We start from the raw sequence: 21,674 nt of genomic DNA, 5'->3' as shown, positions 1-21,674 counted from the left end.
AACTCATGTTTTTATCCCGATCATTTTCATTTTCTAAGCAGTAATTTAATTTTGGTAATTTTCATTATCGTTTTCATTTTCTAACTCGTAGTGTAATCTCGATCGTTTTCATTTTCTGACTCGTGATTTAATCTCGATCATTTTTATTTCTCTGGCTTGTGATTTAGTACTAATCAATTTCATTTTCTGACTCACGATTTAATCTTGATCCTTTTCATTCTCTAACCCAAGGTTTAATCCTAGTCATTTTCATTTTTTGACTTATGGTTTAATCCAGTTCATTTTTATTTTCTGACTCATGATTTAATTTTGGTCATTTTTATTTTCTGATTCATGGTTTAATCTCGATCGTTTTCATTTTTTGACTTGTGATTTAATCCAGTTGTTTTTATTTTTTGAGTCATGGCTTAATTCTTATCATTTTCATTTTCTAAATCGTGATTTAATTCTGGTCATTTTTATTTCTCTAATTCCTGGTTTATGCCCCATTGTCTTCATTTTCTAGCTCGTTGTTAATTCCCAATCGTTTTCATTTTCTGACTGGTGTTTTCATCTCGGTCATTTTCATTCTCTGACTCATGGTTTAACCCCTATCAGTTTAGTTTTCTGATTCGTGATTTAATACTGGTCATTTTAAGTTTTAGACTCATTATTTAATTTCGATCATTTTTATTTTTTGACTCATGTTTAATTTTGAATATTTTCATTTCTTGACTAGTGGTTTAATCCTGGTCATTTTAATTTTCTGATTCATAATTTGATTGCAGTCATTTTTATTTCTTTGACTCGTTATTTAATGCCGATCATTTTCATTTTTTGACTTGTCGTTTAATTTTGGTCATTTTCATTTTTTGACTTGTGATTTAATCTCATTTATTTTCACTTTTTGACTTGTGGTTTAATCCCTGTTGTTTTACATTTTTTGACTCATGCTTTAATCCTGTCGTTTTCATTTTTTGACGTAGTGTTTAGTCCCTGTCATTTTTATTTTTTTACTTATGATTTAATGCCGATCGTTTTCATTTTTTTACTCATGGTATAATCCCAATCATTTTTCATTTTTTGACTCATCGTTTAATCCCGATTGCTTTCATTTTTTGACTCATGGTCTAATCCTAGGGGTTTTCATTTTCTCACTTAAGGTTTAGTCCCAGTCGTTATCATTTTCTGACTCATGCTTTAATTTTGGTCGTTTTCATTTTTTAACTCATATTTTGATCCTGGTCATTTTCATTTTCCAACTCATGATTTAATTTCGATCTTTTTTATTTCTCTGGCTTGTTATTTAATATCGATCATTTTCATTTTTTGACTCGTAATTTAATATCGGTCATTTTCATTTTCTAACCCAGGGTTTAATCCTATTCATTTTCATTTTTTGACCCATGGTTTAATCCCAGTCGTTTTCATTTAATTCAAGTCATTTTTATTTTCTGACTCATGGTTTAATCCTGGTCATTTTCATTTTCTGACTCGTGATTTAATCCAATCATTTTCATTTTCTAACTCATGGTTTAATTCCCATCATTTTCATTTTCTGACTTGTGGTTTAGTTCTCATCATTTTTGTTTCTCTGACATGTGGTTTAATCCCTATTACCTTCATTTTCTGTCCCACGGTTTAATCCTTATCATTTTTCATTTTTTGACTGGTGGTTTCATTTCTGTCATTTTCATTCTCTGGCTCATGGTTTAATCCCTATCGTTTTAATTTTTTGACTCGTGGTTTAATCCCAATTGTTTTCAAATTTAGACTCGTGATTTAATTTCGGTCATTTTTATTTTCTAACTCATGATTTAATTATGGTTGTTTTCATTTCTTGAGTAGTGGCTTAACTCAATCATTTTTATTTTTTGGCTCATGATTTGATTTTAGTCATTTTTCTTTCTTTGACTCATGATTTAATGTCAGTCATTTTCAGTTTTTGACTCGTCATTTAATTCTAGTTGTTCTTCTTTTTTGACTCGTGGTTTAATCTCAATCATTTTCAGTTTTTGACTTGTGGTTTAATCCCGATTATTTTACATTTTCTAACTCGTGCTTTAATCCCTGTCGTTTTCATTTTCTAATGTGTTGTTTAATCCCTGTAATTTTTATTTTTTGACTCATGATTTAATCTCGATCATTTTCATTTTCTGACTTGTGGTTTAATCTTGGTGAATTTTCTCACTCAGGGTTCAGTCCCAATCATTTTCATTTTCTGACTCATGCTCTAATTTTGGTTGTTTTCATTTTTTAACTCACGTTTTAATCTCGATCATTTTCATTTTTTGACCCCTTAATTTAATTCCAGTAATTTTCGTTATCATTTTCATTTTTTGACTCATGGTTTAATCTAAATCGTTTTCATTTTTTGACTCGTGATTTAATTTTGATCATTTTTATTTCTCTGGCTTGTGATTTAGTACCGATCATTTTCATTTTTTGACTCATAATTTAATATCGATCATTTTCATTTTCTAACCCATGGTTTAATCGCGATCATTTTCAGTTTGGTTGTTTTCATTTTTTGACTCGTGATTTAATCCAGGTAGTTTTTATTTTCTGACTCGTGGTTTAATCTTAGTCGTTTTCATTTTTTGATTCGTGATTTAATCCCTGTCATTTTCATTTCTGACTCATGACTTAATTCCCATCATTTTTATTTTTTGACTCATGATTTACTTTTGGTCATTTTTATTTCTTTGAGTCATGGTTTAATCTCCGTTGTCTTTATTTTCTGACTCATGGTTTAATCCCTATCATTTTTCATTTTCTGACTAATGGTTTCATCTCGGTTGTTTTCATTCTCTGACTCGTGGTTTAATCCCTATCATTTTAATTTTTTGACTCGTGGTTTAATCCCGGTTGTTTTTAGTTTTAGACTCGTGATTTAATTTGGATCATTTTTATTTTCTGACGTGATTTGATTCCTGTCATTTTTATTTCTTTGACTCGCGATTTAATGCTAGTCATTTTCATTGTTTAATTTTGATCGTTTTCAGTTTTTGACTCGTGGTATAATCCCCGCTATTTTATTTTCATTTTCACTTTCTGATTTGTGGTTTAATCCTTGTTGTTTTACATTTTCTGACTCGTGCATTAATCTTAGTCGTTTCAATTTCCAACGCGTTGTTTCATCCCTATCATTTTTATTTTTTGACCCGTGATTTAATCCTGGTCATTTTTGTTTTTTGACTATTGTTATAATCCTAGCGGCTTTTCATTTTTTGACTCATCGTTTAATCCCGATCGTTTTTATTTTCTAACTCCTGGTTTAATCCTAGAGGTTTTCATTTTCTCACTTAGGGTTTAGTCCCAGTCATTTTCATTTTCTGACTCATTCTTTAATTTTGATCATTTTCATTTTCTAACTCATGTTTTGATCCTGGTCATTTTCATTTTTTGATTCATGGTTTAATCCTGGTCATTTTTATTTTTTGACTCGTGATTTAATCTCGGTCGTTTTCATTTTTTGACAAATGGTTTAATTCCCATCATTTTCATTTTTTCACTCGTGATTTAATTTTGGTCATTTTTATTTCTCTGACTCATGGTTTAATCCCCGTTGTCCTCATTTTTTGACTCGTGGATTAATCTCGATCATTTTTCATTTTCTAACTAATGGTTTCATCCCAATCATTCTCATTCTCTGACTCATGGTTTAATCCTGGTCGATTTAATTTTTTGACTTGTGGTTTAATCCTAGTCATTTTTCAGTTTTATATTTGTGATTTAATTTCAATCATTTTTATTTTTAGACTCATGATTTAATTTCAATCGTTTTTGTATCTTGACTAGGGGTTTAATCACGATCATTTTCATTTTGTGACTCGTATTTGATTTCGATCCTTTTTACTTTTTTGACTCATGATTTAATGCCGATCATTTTCATTTTTTGAGTCGTCATTTAATTTCAGTCCTTTTCATTTTCTGACTCATGGTTTAATCTCGATCATTTTAACTTTTTGACTTGTGGTTTAATCCCCATTATTTTACATTTTTTGACCCGTGCTTTAATCCTTATCGTTTTCATTTTTTGATGCATTGTTTAATCCCTATCATTTTTATTTTTTGACTCGTGATTTAATCCCGATCATTTTCATTTTTTGACTCGTGGTTTAATTTTGGTTGTTTTAATTTTCTGACTTAGGGATTAAGTCCCAATCATTTTCAGTTTCAGACTCGTGCTTTAATTACGGTCGTTTTTTTTTTTTTTTAACTTGTGTTTTGATCTCAGTCATTTTCATTTTCTGACTCATAATTTAATTTCAATAATTTTCATTATCATTTTCATTTTTTGACTCATGGTTTAATCTTGATCGTTTTCATTTTTTGACTCGTGATTTAATTTTGATCATTTTTATTTATCTGGCTTGTGATTTAATACCGATCGTTTTCATTTTTCAGACTTGTGATTTAATCTCGATTGTTTTCATTTTCTAGCCCATGGTTTAATCGCGGTCGTTTTCATTTTCTGACCCATAATTTAACCCCGGTCCTTTTCATTTTCTGACTCATCATTTAATCAGGGTAATTTTTATTTTTTGATACGTAGTTTAATCCTGGTGGTTTTCATTTTATGACTTGTGATTTAATCCCGAAAATTTTCATTTTCTGACTCATGGCTTAATTCCCATTGTTTTCATTTTTTGACTCGTGATTTAATTCTGGTCATTTTTATTTCTCTAACTCACGGTTTAATCCCCGTTGGCTTCATTTTTTCACTCATGGTTTAATCTTGATCATTTTTCATTTTCTGACAAGTGGTTTCATCTTGGTCATTTTCATTCTCTGATTTGTTGTTTAATCCTTGTCGTTTTAATTTTTTGACTCATGGTTTAATCCTAATCATTCTCAGTTTTAGACTCGTGATTTAATTTTGATCATTTTTATTTTTTGACTCATGATTAATTTCGGTCATTTTTGTTTCTTGACTAGTAGTTTAATCCTGGTCATTTTAATTTTCTCACTCATAATTTAATTTCGATCATTTTTTTTATGTGACTCATGATTTAATGCCAGTCATTTTCATTTTTTGACTCATCGTTTAATTTTGGTCATTTTCATTTTCTTACTCATGGTTTAATCTCGGTCATTTTCACTTTTTGACTTGTTGTTTAATCCTCTTTGTTTTACATTTTTTGACTCGTGTTTTAATCCCTATCTTTTTCATTTTTTGACACATTGTTTAATCCCTGTCATTTTTATCTTTGACTCGTGATTTAATCTCGGTTGTTTTCATTTTTTGACTTGTGGTATATTCTCAATTTTTTTTCATTTTCTGACTCATCGTTTAATCTCGATAGCTCTCATTTTTTTACTATGGTTTAATCCTAGTGGTTTTCATTTTCTAACTCAGGGTTTAGTCCCAGTCGTTTTCATTTTCTGATGTGTACTTTAATTCCGACCGTTTTCATTTTTTAACTCACATTTTGATCCCGATCATTTTCATTTTATGACTCATAATTTAATTCTGGTGATTTTCATTATCGCTTTCATTTTCTGACTCTTGGTTTAATCTTAACCATTTTCATTTTCTGACTCTTGGTTTAATCTTAACCGTTTTCATTTTTTTAGGTTGTGATTTAATACTGATTGTTTTCATTTTCTGACTTGTGATTTAATCTTAGTCATTTTCATTTTCTAACCCATGGTTTAATCCGGTTCGTTTTTATTTTCTGACACATGGTTTAATCTTGGTCATTTTCATTTTCTGACTCGTGATTTAATCTAGGTCATTTTTATTTTCTGACTCATGGTTTATCCCAGTCATTTATATTTTTTGACGCGGGATTTAATCCTGATCGTTTTCATTTTCTGATTCTTAGTTTAATTCCCATCATTTTCATTTTCTGACTTATGATTCAGTTCTGGTCAAATTTATTTCTCTGACTTGTGGTTTAATCCCCTTTGTCTTCATTTTCTGACTGGTGGTTTCATCTCGATCGTTTTTATTCTCTAACTGATGGTTTAATCCATGTCATTTTAATTTTTTGATTTGTGGTTTAATCCCTGTCATTTTTAATTTTATAGTCATGATTTAATTTCGGTCATTTTTATTTTATGGCTCGTGATTTAATTTCGATGATTTTCATTTCTTGACTAGTGGTTTAATCTTGGCCATTTTTATTTTTTGACTTGTAATTTGATTTCGGTTGTTCTTTGACTCATGATTTAATACCGATCATTTTTTTTTTACTCATCATTTTACTCTGATCATTTTTATTTTCTGACTCATGGTTTAATCTCAATCATTTTCACTTTTTGAGTTGTAGTTTAATCCCTGTTGTTTTCCATTCTCTAACTCATGCTTTAATCCTTGTCGTTTTCACTTTTTGACGCATTGTGTAATCCTTGTCATTTTTATTTTTTGACTCATGATTTAGTCCCTGTCATTTTCATTTTTTGACTCATGGTATAATCCTAGTCATTTTTCATTTTTTGACTCATCGTTTAATCCCAATCGCTTTCATTTTCTAACTCCTGGTTTAATCCCGGTAGTTTTCATTTTCTCACTCAAGGTTTAGTCCTAGTCGTTTTCATTTCTTGATTCATGCTTTAATTTCAGTCGTTTTCATTTTTTAACTCATGTTTTTATCCCGATCATTTTCATTTTCTAAGCAGTAATTTAATTTTGGTAATTTTCATTATCGTTTTCATTTTCTAACTCGTAGTTTAATCTTGATCGTTTTCATTTTCTGACTCGTGATTTAATGTCAATCATTTTTATTTCTCTGGCTCGTGATTTAATACCAATCAATTTCATTTTCTGACTCAGATTTAATCTTGGTCGTTTTCATTCTCTAACCCAAGGTTTAATCCTAGTCATTTTCATTTTTTGACCCATGGTTTAATCCAGTTCATTTTTATTTTCTGACTCATGATTTAATTTTCGTCATTTTTATTTTTTGATTCATGGTTTAATCTCGATCGTTTTCATTTTTTGACTTGTGATTTAATCCCAGTTGTTTTTATTTTTTGACTCATGGCTTAATTCTTATCATTTTCATTTTCTAAATCGTGATTTAACTCTGGTCATTTTTATTTCTCTAATTCCTGGTTTATGCCCCATTGTCTTCATTTTCTAGCTCGTTGTTAATTCCCAATCGTTTTTCATTTTCTGACTAGTGTTTTCATCTCGGTCATTTTCATTCTTTGACTCATGGTTTAATCCCTATCAGTTTAGTTTTCTGATTCGTGATTTAATCCCGATCATTTTCAGTTTTAGACTCATGATTTAATTTCGATCATTTTTATTTTTTGACTCATGATTAATTTTGATTATTTTCATTTCTTGACTAGTGGTTTAATCTTGGTCATTTTAATTTTCTGATTCATAATTTGATTGCAGTCATTTTTATTTCTTTGACTCGTTATTTAATGCCGGTCATTTTCATTTTTTGACTTGTCGTTTAATTTTGGTCATTTTCATTTTTTGACTTGTTATTTAATCTCAGTCATTTTCACTTTTTGACTTGTGGTTTAATCCCTGTTGTTTTACATTTTTTGACTTATGCTTTAATCCTGTCATTTTCATTTTTTGACACAGTGTTTAGTCCCTGTCATTTTTATTTTTTTACTTATGATTTAATGTCGATCGTTTTCATTTTTTTACTAATGGTATAATCCCAATCATTTTTCATTTTTTGACTCATCGTTTAATCCTGATTGGTTTCATTTTCTGACTCATGGTTTAATCCTAGGGGTTTTCATTTTCTCACTTAAGGTTTAGTCCCAGTCGTTGTCATTTTCTAACTCATGCTTTAATTTTGGTCGTTTTCATTTTTTAACTCGTATTTTGATCCTGGTCATTTTCATTTTCCAACTCGTGATTTAATTTTGATCTTTTTTATTTCTCTGGCTTGTTCTCTAATACCGATCATTTTCATTTTTTGACTTGCAATTTAATATCGATCATTTTCATTTTCTAACCCATGGTTTAATCCTAGTCATTTTCATTTTTTGACCCATGGTTTAATCCCTGTCGTTTTCATTTTTTGACTTGTGATTTAATTCAAGTCATTTTTATTTTCTGACTCATGGTTTAATCCTGGTCATTTTCATTTTCTGACTTGTGATTTAATCCAGTCATTTTCATTTTATTACTCATGGTTTAATTCTCATCATTTTTATTTTGTGACTTGTGGTTTAATTCTCATCATTTTTATTTCTCTGACATGTGGTTTAATCCCCATTACCTTTATTTTCTGTCCAACGGTTTAATCCCGATCATTTTTCATTTTTTGACTGGTGGTTTCATTTCTGTCATTTTCATTCTCTGACTCATGGTTTAATCTCTATCGGTTTAATTTTTTGACTCGTGGTTTAATCCCAATTGTTTTCAATTTTAGACTCGTGATTTAATTTCGATCATTTTTATTTTCTGACTCATGATTTAATTATTATTGTTTTCATTTCTTGACTAGTGGTTTAACTCAATCATTTTCATTTTTTGGCTCATGATTTGATTTTAGTAATTTTTCTTTCTTTGACTCATGATTTAATGTTAGTCATTTTCATTTTTTGACTCGTCATTTAATTCTAGTTGTTCTCATTTTCTGACTCATGGTTTAATCTCAATCGTTTTCAGTTTTTGACTTGTGGTTTAATCCCGATCATTTTACATTTTCTAACTCGTGCTTTAATCCCTGTCGTTTTCATTTTCTAATGTGTTGTTTAATCCCTGTAATTTTTATTTTTTGACTCATGATTTAATCTCGATCATTTTCATTTTTTGACTCGTGGTTTAATCCTTGTGAATTTTCTCACTCAGGGTTCAGTCCCAATCGTTTTCATTTTCTGACTCATGCTCTAATTTTGGTTGTTTTCATAATTTGACTTCAGTCATTTTTATTTCTTTGACTCGTTATTTAATGCCGGTCATTTTCATTTTTTGACTTGTCGTTTAATTTTGATAGTTTTCATTTTTTGACTTGTGATGTAATCTCAGTATTTTCACTTTTTGACTTGTGGTTTAATCCCTGTTGCTTTACATTTTTTGACTCATGCTTTAATCCTGCCATTTTCATTTTTTGATGCATTGTTTAGGCCCTGTCATTTTTATTTTTGACTCATGATTGAATCTCGGTCATTTTAATTTTTGACAGTGGTATATTCTCGGTTGTTTTTCATTTTCTAACTCATCGTTTAATCCCGATAGCTTTCATTTTCTAACTCGTGGTTTAATCCTAGTGGTTTTCATTTTCTAGCTCAGGGTTTAGTCCCAATCATTTTCATTTTCTGACTCTTGCTTTAATTCTGATCATTTTCATTTTTTAACTCACGTTTTGATCTCGGTCATTTTGATTTTCTAACTCTTAATTTAATTATAATAATTTTCATTATCGTTTTCATTTTTTGACTCTTGTTTTAATCTCGATCATTTTAATTTTTTGACTCGTGATTTAATTTTGATCATTTTTATTTCTCAAGCTTGTGATTTAATATCGATCATTTTCATTTTTTGACTCGTGATTTAATCTCGGTCCTTTTCATTTTCTAACCCATGTTTTTATCCCATTCATTTTCATTTTCTGACACATGGTTTAATCTTGTTCGTTTTCATTTTTTGACTCTTGATTTAGTTGGGATTGTTTTTATTTTCTGACTCTTTGCTTAATCCCAATCATTTTTATTTTCTGATGCATGATTTATTCCTCGTTGTTTTCATTTTTTGACTCATGGTTTAATTCCCATTGTTTTTCATTTTCTGACTCGTGATTTAATTCTGGTCATTTTTATTTCTCTAACTCGTGGTTTAATCCCCATTGTCTTCATTTTCTAACTCATGGTTTTATCCTGATTGTTTTTCATTTTCTGACTAATGGTTTCATCTCGATCATTTTCATTCTCTAACTCGTGGTTTAATCCCTGTCATTTTAATTTTTTAACTCATGGTTTAGACCCGGTCATTTTCAGTTTTAGGTTCATGATTTAATTTCAATCATTTTTATTTTCTAACTTATGATTTAATTTTGGTCATTTTCGTTTCTTGACTAGTGGCTTAATCCCGGTCATTTTCATTTTTTGACTCGTGATTTGATTTTGATCATTTTTATTTCTTTTGACTCGTGATTTAATGCCAATCATTTTCATTTTCTGATTCATGGTTTAATCTCGATCATTTTCACTTTTTGACTTATGGTTTAATCCCTGTTGTTTTACATTTTTTGAATTGTGCTTTAAAACCTATCGTTTTCATTTTTCAACGTATTGTTTAATCCCTGTCTTTTTTATTTTTTAACTCATGATTTAATTTTGGTCATTTTCATTTTTTGACTCGTGGTATAATCCAAGTCGTTTTTCATTTACTGACTCATCATTTAATCCCAATCGCTTTCATTTTTTGATTCATGCTTTAATTTCGATCGTTTTCATTTTTTAACTCGCATTTTGATCTGGGTCATTTTCATTTTCTGAATCATAATTTAATTTCAATAATTTTCATTATCTTTTTTGTTTTCTGACTCGTGGTTTAATCTTGATCATTTTCATTTTTTGACTCGTGATTTAATTTCAATCATTTTTATTTCTTTGGCTTGTGATTTAAAAACGATCATTTTCATTTTCAGACTCTTGATTTAATCTTGATCGTTTTCATTTTCTAGCCCAAGGTATAATCTTGGTCGTTTTCATTTTTTAACCCATGGTTTAATCCCATTCATTTACATTTTTTGACTCATGAGTCATTTTTATTTTTTGACTTTTGGCTAAATCTAAGTCATTTTCATTTTTTGACTCATGATTTAATCTCAGTCATTTTCATATTTTAACTTGTGGTATAATCCCAGTCATTTTTCATTTTCTAACTCATTATTTAATGCCAATCACTTTCATTTTCTGACTCATGGTTTAATCCTGGTGGTTTTCATTTTCTCACTCAGGGTTTAGTCCCAGTTGTTTTCATTTTCTGACTCGTGCTTTAACTCTGGTCGTTTTCATTTTTTAACTTGTGTTTTGATCCAGTCATTTTCATTTTTTAACTCGTAATTTAATTCTGGAAATTTTCATTATTATTTTCATTTTCTGACTCGTGATTTAATCTCGACCATTTTCATTTTTTGACTCATAATTTAATTTTGATAATTTTTATTGTTTTCATTTTCTAAATCATGATTTAATCTTGGTCGTTTTCATTTTCTAACCCATGGTTTAATCCTAGTCGTTTTCATTTTTTGACCAATGGTCTAATCCTGATCATTTTCATTTTCTATCTTAAGATTTGAACTAGATCATTTTTATTCTCTGACTCGTGATTTAATCTCGGTCACTTTATTTTCTAACTTGTGATTTAATCCCAGTCGTTTCATTTTTTGGCTTGCATTTCAATTCCCATCATTTTCATTTTTTGACTTGTGGTTTAATCCCTGACTTGTGATTTATATCTGGTTATTTTTATTTCTCTAACTCATGGTTTAATCCCCATTGTTTTTATTTTTAGACTCGTAGTTTAATCCTGATCATTTTTAATTTTTTGACTGGTGGTTCTATCTTGGTCATTTTCATTCTCTAACTCGTGGTTTAATCCCTATCATTTTAATTTTCTAACTCGTGGTTTAATCCTGATCATTTTTAATTTTAGACTCATAATTTAATTTCGGTCATTTTTATTTTCTAACTCATGATTTAATTTTGATCATTTTTGTTTCTTGACTAGTGGTTTAATCCTGGTCATTTTCCTTTTCTAATTCATGATTTCATTTTGGTCATTTTTATTTCTTTAACTCATGATTTAATACCGATCATTTTCATTTTTTCAAATGTCATTTAATTTCGATCGTTTTCATTTTCTGACTCATGGTTTAATCTCGATTATTTTCACTTTTTAACTTGTGGTTTAATCCCATTGTTTTACATTTTCTAACTCATGCTTTAATCCCTATCGTTTAATCTCTGTCATTTTTATTTTTTGACTCATGATTTAATCCCAATCATTTTCATTTTTTGACTCATGGTATAATCCTAGTCATTTTTCATTTCCTGACTCATCGTTTAATCCTGACACTTTCATTTTCTGACTCGTGGTTTAATCTTGGTGGTTTTCATTTTCTCACTTAGGGTTTAGTCCTAGTCGTTTTCATTTCCTAAGTCATGCTTTAATTTCAGTCATTTTTACTTTTTTAACTCGTGTTTTGATCTAGGTCATTTTAATTTTCTGACTCATAATTTAATTTCGGTAATTTTCATTATCACTTTCATTTTTTGACTTGTGGTTTAATCTCGATCATTTTCATTTTCTGACTTGTGATTTAATTTCAATCATTTTTGTTTCTCTAGCTTGTGATTTAATACCAATCATTTTCATTTTATAACCCATGGTTTAATCTTGGTCATTTTCATTTTCTGACCCATGGTTTAATCCTTGTTGTTTTCATTTTCTAATTTTGTGATTTAATCCAAGTCATTTTTACTTTTTGACTTGTGGTTTAATCTTGGTTGTTTTTATTTTTTGACTCATGAATTAATCCCGATCGTTTTCATTTTCTGACTCATGGTATAATTCCCATGGTTTTCTTTTTCTGAATCGTGATTTAATTCTAGTCATTTTTATTTCTCTGACTCGTGGTTTAATCCCCATTGTCTTCATTTTCTGACTTGTGGTTTAATCCCAATTATTTTTCATATTCTGACTGCTAGTTTCATCCCGATTATTTTTCATTTTCTGACTGCTGGTTTCATCCTGGTCATTTTCATTCTCTGACTTGTGTTTAATCCTTGTCATTTTAATTTTCTAATTCGTGGTTTAATCCTGGTCATTTTCAATTTTAGACTCGTGATTTAATTTCATTCATTTTTATTTTCTGACTTATGATTTAATTTCGATCATTTTCGTTTCTTGACTAGTGGTCTAATCATGGTCATTTTCATTTTCTGACTCATGATTTGATTTTGGTTATTTTTATTTCTTTGACTCGTGATTTAATATTGGTCATTTTCATTTTTTGACTTGTCATTTATTTTTGGTCGTTTTCATTTCCTAACTCATTGTTTAATCGTGGTCATTTTCACTTTTGGACTTATAGTTTAATCCCCTATTGTTTTACATTTTCTAACTAATGCTTTCATCGATATCATTTTTATTTTTTGATGCATTGTTTAATCCCTGTCATTTTTATCTTTTGACTTCTGATTTAATCCCAATCATTTTTCATTTTTTGACTCATCTTTTAATCTCGATCGCTTTCATTTTCTGACTCATGGTTTAATCGTAGTGGTTTTCATTTTCTCACTTAGGGTTTAGTCCCAGTCATTTTCATTTTTTGACTTGTGCTTTAATATCGGTCATTTTCATTTTTTAACTTGCATTCTGATCTTGGTCATTTTCATTTTTAGACTCGTAATTTAATTCCTATAATTTTCATTACTGTTTTCATTTTCAAACTCATGGTTTAGTCTTGATCATTTTCATTTTCTAACTCTTGATTTAATTTCAATCACTTTTATTACTGTAGCTTGTGATTTAAAGTTAGATTGTTCTCATTTTCTAACTTGTGATTTAATCTCAGTCGTTTTCATTTTCTAACCCATGGTTTAATCCTAGTTGTTTTCATTTTCTGACCCATGGTTTAATTGTGGTCATTTTCATTTTTTGACTTGTGATTTAATCTAGGTCATTTTTATTTTTTGACTCATTGTTTAATCCCGATTGCTTTTATTTTTTGACTCATGATTTAATCCCGGTCGTTTTCATTTTTTGGCTCATGTTTTGATTCTGGTCATTTTTATTTCTCTGACTCGTGGTTTAATCCCTATTGTCTTCATTTTCTAACTCATGGTTTAATCCCGATCATTTTTCATTTTTTTACTGGTGGTTTCATCTCTATCATTTTCATTCTCTAACTCGTGGTTTAATCCTTATCGTTTTAATTTTTTGACTTGTGGTTTAATCTTGGTCATTTTCAAATTTAGGCTCATGATTTAATTTTGGTCATTTTTATTTTCTAACTCGTGATTTAATTCGAGTCATTTTTATTTCTTGACTAGTGGTTTAATCCTGGTCATTTTCATTTTCTAACCCATGATTTGATTCTGGTCATTTTTATTTCTTTGACTCATGATTTAATGCCGTTCATTTTCATTTTTTGACTCATCATTTAATCTTCTTCACTTTCACCTTTCGACTTATGGTTTAATCCCTATTGTTTTATATTTTCTATCTCGTGCTTTAATCCCTATCGTTTTCATTTTTTGACGCGTTGTTTAATCCCTGTCATTTCTATTTTTTAACTTATGATTTAATTTAGGTCATTTTCATTTTTTAACTCACGTATTACACCCGATCATATTCATTTTCTGTCTCCTAATTTAATTCCAGTAATTTTTATTATCATTTTTCTTTTCTAACTCATGGTTTAATCTCGATCATTTTCATTTTCTGACTTGTGATTAAATTTTGATCATTTTTATTTCTCTGGCTTGTGATTTAATATCGATCATTTTTATTTTTTGACTCATAATTTAATCTCGGTTGCTTTCATTTTCTAACCTATAGTCTAATCATGGTCGTTTTCATTTCTGACCCGTAGCTTAACCCCAATCATTTTCATTTTTTGACTCGTGATTTAATTTGGGTCATTTTTATTTTTTGACTCATGGTTTAATCCCAGTCATTTTTATTTTTTGACTTGTGATTTAATCTCGATCATTTTCATTTTCTGACTTATGGTTTAATTCCCATCGTTTTCATTTTCTGACTCGTGATTTAATTCTAGTCATTTTTCTTTCTTTGAATTGTGGTTTAATCCTCGTTTTCTTCATTTTTTGACTCATGGTTTAATCCTAATCATTTTTCATTTTCTGACTGGTGGATTCATTTCGGTTGTTTTCATTTTCTGACTCGTGGTTTAATTCCTATAGTTTTTAATTTTATAACTCATGGATTAATCTCGGTCGTTTTTAATTTTAGACTCATGATTTAATTTTGTTCATTCTTATTTTAGACTCGTGATTTAATTTTAATCATTTTTGTTTTTTGACTACTGGTTCAATCCCAATCATTTTTCATTTTCTCACTCATGATTTAATTTCGATCGTCTTTATTTCTTAGACTCATGATTTAATGTTGATCATTTTCATTTTTTGACTCATCGTTTAGTTTTGGTCATTTTCATTTGCTGACTCATGGTCCAATCTCTATCATTTTCTCTTTTTGACTTATGGTTCAATCCCTATTGTTTTACATTTTTTGACTCGTGCTTTATTCCCTGTAGTTTTCATTTTCCAACACATTGTTTTATCCCTATCATTTTTATTTTTAACTCGTGATTTAATCCCGACCACTTTCATTTACTGACTCATGGTTTAATCCTAGTGGTTTTCATTTTCTCACTCAGGATTTAGTCCTAGTCATTTTCATTTTCTAACTCGTGCTTTAATTCTAGTCGTTTTCCTTTTTCAACAGGCATTTTAATCCGGGTCATTTTCATTTTCTAACTCATAATTTAATTTTGGTAAATTTCATTATCATTTTCATTTTTTGATTCAAGGTTTAATCTCAATCGTTTTCATTTTCTGACTCATGATTTAATTTTGATCATTTTTATTTCATTGGCTTGTGAATTAATACCGATCGTTTTTATTTTCTGACTCATGATTTAATCTTGGTCATTTTTATTTTCTAACCTAAGGTTAATCTTGATCGTTTTCATTTTCTGACCCATGGTTTAATCTCGATCGTTTTCAGTTTATTACTCATGATTTCATCCTGGTCATTTTTGTTTTTTGACTTGTGGTTTAATTTCAGTCATTTTCATTTTTTGACTTGGGATTAAATCTCGATCATTTTCATTTTTTCACTCGTGGTTTAATTCCCATCATTTTTATTTTCTGACTCATGATTTAATTTTGATCATTTTTATTTTTCTGACTCATGGTTTCATCCCCATTCTCTTCGTTTTTTGACTCATGGTTTAATTTCGATCATTTTTCATTTTCTGACTAGTCATTTCATCTCCATCATTTTCATTCTCCAACTTAAGGTTTAATCCCTGTCGTTTTAATTTTTTGACTCATGGTTTAATCTCGATCATTTTTAGTTTTAAACTCATGATTTAATTTCGATCATTTTTATTTGTCTAACTCGTGATTTAGTTCCAGTTGTTTTCATTTTTTGACTAGTGGTTTAATCTCGATCTTTTTCATTTTTTGACTCATGATTTGATTCCGGTCATTTTTATTCTTTGACTCATGGTTGAATGCCGATCATTTTCAATTTTTGACTCATCATTTAATTTCGGTCATTTTCATTTGCTGAGTCATGGTTTAATCTCTATCATTTTCTCTTTTTGACTTTTGGTTTAATCCTCATTGTTTTACATTTTTTGACTCATGCTTTAATCCCTGTAGTTTTCATTTTCCAACATGTTGTTTTATCCCTATCATTTTTATTTTTAACTCGTGATTTAATCCTAGTCGTTTTCATTTTTTGACTCGTGGTGTAATCCTAATCATTTTTCATTTTTTGACTCATTGTTTAATCCCAACTGCTTTCATTTTCTAACTCATGGTTTAATCCTTGTGGTTCTCATTTTCTCACTCAGGGTTTAGTCCCAGTCATTTTCATTTTCTAACTTGTGCTTTAATTCTAGTTGTTTTCATTTTTGAACAGGCGTTTTAATCCTAGTCATTTTCATTTTTTAACTCGTAATTTAATTTTGGTAATTTTCATTATCATTTTTATTTTCTGATTTGTAGTTTAATCTCGATCGTTTTCATTTTCTGACTCATGATTTAATTCGATCATTTTTATTTCATTGGCTTGTGATTTAATATCGATCATTTTCATTTTTCAACTCATGATTTAATCTCGATCATTTTCATTTTCTAACCTATGGTTAATCCCGATCATTTTCATTTTCTGACCCATGGTTTAATTTCGATTGTTTTCATTTTTTGACTCATGATTTAATCTCGACCATTTTCATTTTCTGACTCATGGTTTAATTCCCACCATTTTTATTTTCTGACTTATGATTTAATTTTGATCATTTTTATTTTTCTGACTCGTGGTTTAATCCCGATCATTTTTCATTTTCTGATTGGTGGTTTCATCTCAGTCATTTTCATTCTCTAACTCGTGGTTTAATCCTTGTGGTTTTAATTTTTTGACTCGTGGTTTAATCTTGATCATTTTCAGTTTTAGACTCATGATTTAATTTTGGCCAATTTTATTTTCTGACTCGTGATTTAGTTCCGGTTGTTTTCATTCTTTGGCTAGTGGTATAATCTTGATCTTTTCCATTTTTTGACTCGTGATTTGATTTTGGTCATTTTTATCTCTTTGACTCGTTATTTAATGCCGATCATTTTCATTTTTTGACTCGTTGTTTAATTTTGATCATTTTCTTTTTTTGACTCATGGTTTAATCTCGATTATTTTCATTTTTTGACTTGTGGTTTAACCCCCCATTGTTTTACATTTTCTGACTCATGCTTTAATCCCTGTCATTTTTATTTTTTGACCCATTGTTTAATCCCTGTCATTATTAGTTTTTGACTCGAGATTTAATCCCGGTCATTTTTCATTTTTTAACTCGTCGTTTAATCTCGATCGCTTTCATTTTTTGACTTATGGTTTAACCCTAGTGGTTTTCATTTTCTCACTAAGGGTTTAGTCTTAGTCGTTTTTATTTTTTTACTTGGACTTTAATACCGGTCATTTTTATTTTTTAACTCGCATTTTAATCCTGGTCATTTTCATTTTCTAACTCGTAATTCAATTTCAGTAATTTTCATTATTGTTTTCATTTTTGAACTCATGGTTTAATCTCGATCCTTTTCATTTTCTAACTCTTGATTTAATTTCAATCATTTTTATTTCTCTAGCTTGTGATTTAATGTTAACCATTTTTATTTTCTAACTCATGATTTAATCTCAGTCGTTTTCATTTTCTAACCCATGGTTTAATCCTGGTTGTTTTCATTTTCTGACCCATGGTTTAATCCTGGTCGTTTTCATTTTTTGACTCATGATTTAAACCTGATAGTTTTTGTTTTTTGACTCATTGTTTAATGCCAGTTGTTTTTATTCTCTGACTCATTATTTAATCCTGATCGTTTTCATTTTCCGACTCATGTTTTGATTCTGGTCATTATTATTTCTTCGACTTGTTGTTTAATCCCTGTTGTCTTCATTTTCTGACTCATCATTTAATCCCGATCATTTTTCATTTTCTGACTCATGCTTTCATCTTAGTCATTTTCATTCTCTATCTTGTGGTTTAAACCTTGTCGTTTTAATTTTCTGACTTGTGGTTTAATCCTGGTCATTTTGAAATTTAGGCTCATGATTTAATTTTGGACATTTTTATTTTCTAACTCGTGATTTAATTTTAGTCATTTTTGTTTCTTGACTAGTGGTTTAATCCTGGTCATTTTTATTTCTTTAACTCGTGATTTAATGTCGGTCATTTTTATTTTTTGACTCATCATTTAATTTCAGTCGTTTTCATTTTCAAACTCAAGGTTTAATCTTCTTCATTTTCACTTTTCGACTTATGGTTTAATCCATGGTTTTTTATATTTTTTGCCTCGTGCTTTAATCCCTATCATTTTTATTTTTTGACGCATTGTTTAGTCCCTGTCATTTCTATTTTTTGACTTATCATTTAATTTCTATCATTTTCATTTTTTGACTCGTGGTATAATCTTGATCAATTTTCATTTCTTAACTCATCATTTAATCTCGATCGCTTTCATTTTCTGACTAGTAGTTTTCATTTTCTCACTAAGGGTTCAGTCCCAATCATTTTCATTCTCTGACTCATAGTTTAATTCCTGTCGTTTTAATTTTCTAACTCGTGGATTAATCTCAGTCATTTTTAATTTTAGACTCATGATTTAATTTTGATCATTTTTATTTTAGACTCGTGATTTAATTTTGGTCATTTTTATTTTTTGACTTGTGATTTAATTTCTATCATTTTAATTTTTTGACTGGTGGTTCAATCCTAGTCATTTTTCATTTTTTGACTCGTGATTTAATTTGGGTCATTACTATATATCTTTGACTCATGATTTAATGTCGATCATTTTCAATTTTTTACTAATCATCTAATTCCAGTCATTTTCATTTGCTGAGTCATGGTTTAATCTCTATCATTTTCATTTTTTGACTTCTGGTTTAATCCTCGTTGTTTTACATTTTCTGACTCATGCTTTAATCCTTGTAGTTTTCATTTTCCAACATGTTGTTTTTATCCCTATCATTTTTACTTTTAACTCTTGATTTAATCCTAGTCATTTTCATTTTTTGACTCGTGGTGTAATCCTGATCATTTTTTATTTTCTGACTCATTATTTAATCTTGACCGCTTTCATTTTCTGACTCATGGCTTAATCCTTGTGGTTTTCATTTTCTCACTCAGGGTTTAGTCCCAGTCATTTTCATTTTCTAACTCGTACTTTAATTCTAGTCATTTTCATTTTTCAACAAGCGTTTTAATCCTGGTCATTTTCATTTTCTAACTCGTAATTTAATTTTGGTAATTTTCATTACCGTTTTCATTTTTTGATTTGTGGTTTAATCTCGATCATTTTCATTTTCTGACTCATTATTCAATTTCGATCATTTTTATTTCATTGGCTTGTGATTTAATACCAATCGTTTTCATTTGTCGACTCATGATTTAATCTAGGTCATTTTCATTTTCTAACCCATGGTTAATCCCGATCGTTTTCATTTTCTTACCCATGGTTTAATTTTGGTGGTTTTCATTTTTTGACTCGTGATTTAATCTCGATCGTTTTCATTCTCTAACTCGTGGTTTAATTCTCACCGTTTTTATTATCTAACTTGTGATTTAATTTAGGTCATTTTTATTTTTCTGAGTCATGGTTTAATCCCCATTGTCTTCGTTTTCTAACTCGTGGTTTAATCCTGATCGTTTTTCATTTTTTGACTAGTGGTTTCATCTCAGTCATTTTCATTTTCTAACTAGTAATTTAATTTTGGTAATTTTCATTATCGTTTTCATTTTCTGATTTGTGGTTTAATCTCGATCGTTTTCATTTTCTGACTCATTATTTAATTTTGATCATTTTTATTTCATTGGCTTGTGATTTAATACCAATCATTTTCATTTTTCGACTCATGATTCAATCTCGATCATTTTCATTTTCTAACCCATGGTTAATCCCGATCGTTTTCATTTTTTGACCCATGTTTTAATTTTGATTGTTTTCATTTTTTGACTCATGATTTAATCTCGATCGTTTTCATTTCTGACCCGTGGTCTAAATCCCACCGTTTTTATTATCTGACTTGTGATTTAATTTAGGTCATTTTTATTTTTTTGACTCGTGGTTTAATCCCAATCGTTTTTCATTTTCTGACTAGTGGTTTCATCTCAGTCATTTTCATTTTCTAACTCGTAATTTAATTTTGGTAATTTTCACTATCATTTTCATTTTCTGATTTGTGGTTTAATCTCGATCGTTTTCATTTTTTGACTCATGATTTAATTTTGATCATTTTTATTTCATTGGCTTGTGATTTAATACCAATCATTTTCATTTTTCGATTCATGATTCAATCTCGATCATTTTCATTTTCTAACCCATGGTTAATCCCGATCGTTTTCATTTTCTGACCCATGTTTTAATTTTGATTGTTTTCATTTTTTGACTCATGATTTAATCTCGATCGTTTTCATTTCTGACTCGTGGTCTAAATCCCACCGTTTTTATTATCTGACTTGTGATTTAATTTAGGTCATTTTTATTTTTTTGACTCGTGGTTTAATCCCAATCGTTTTTCATTTTCTGACTAGTGGTTTCATCTCAGTCATTTTCATTTTCTAACTCGTAATTTAATTTTGGTAATTTTCATTATCGTTTTCATTTTCTGATTTGTGGTTTAATCTCGATCATTTTCATTGTCTGACTCATGATTTAATTTTGACCATTTTTATTTCATTAGTTTGTGATTTAATACCGATCGTTTTCAATTTTTGACTCATGATTTAATCTCGGTCATTTTCATTTTCTAACCCATGGTTAATCTTGATCGTTTTCATTTTCTGACCCATGTTTTAATTTCGGTTGCTTTCATTTTTTGACTCGTGATTTAATCTCGATCATTTTCATTTTCTGACTCGTGGTTTAAATCCCGTCGTTTTTATTTTCTGACTTGTGATTTAATTTCAGTCATTTCTATTTTTCTGACTTGTGGTTTAATCCCCATTATCTTCATTTTCTGACTCGTGGTTTAATCTCGATCGTTTTTCATTTTCTGACTGGTGGTTTCATCTCAAGCATTTTCATTTTCTAACTCGTAATTTAATCCCTATGGTTTTAATTTTCTGACTCATGGTTTAATCTTGATCATTTTTGGTTTTAGACTCATGATTTAATTTTGGTCAATTTTATTTCTTGACTCGTGATTTAGTTCCAATTGTTTTCATTTTTTTACTAGTGGTCTAAGCTCGATCTTTTTCATTTTTCAACTCGTGATTTGATTTTGGTCATTTTTATTTCTTTGACTCATTATTTAATGCTGATCATTTTCATTTTTTGACTCGTTGTTTAATTTTAATCATTTTCTTTTTCTGACTCATGGTTTAATCTTGGTCATTTTTACTTTTTGACTTGTGGTTTAATCCCTCATTGTTTTATATTTTTTGACTCATGCTTTAATCCCTGTCGTTTCTATTTTTTGACATAGTGTTTAATCCCTATCATTTTTATTTTTTGAC

This window comes from Durio zibethinus, chromosome 8 (genome assembly GCF_047325235.1).
Source record: "Durio zibethinus cultivar Kanyao isolate XHJ-2024 chromosome 8, ASM4732523v1, whole genome shotgun sequence".
Classification (NCBI taxonomy): Eukaryota; Viridiplantae; Streptophyta; class Magnoliopsida; order Malvales; family Malvaceae; genus Durio; species Durio zibethinus.
Note: the sequence above shows the minus strand (reverse complement) of the source record.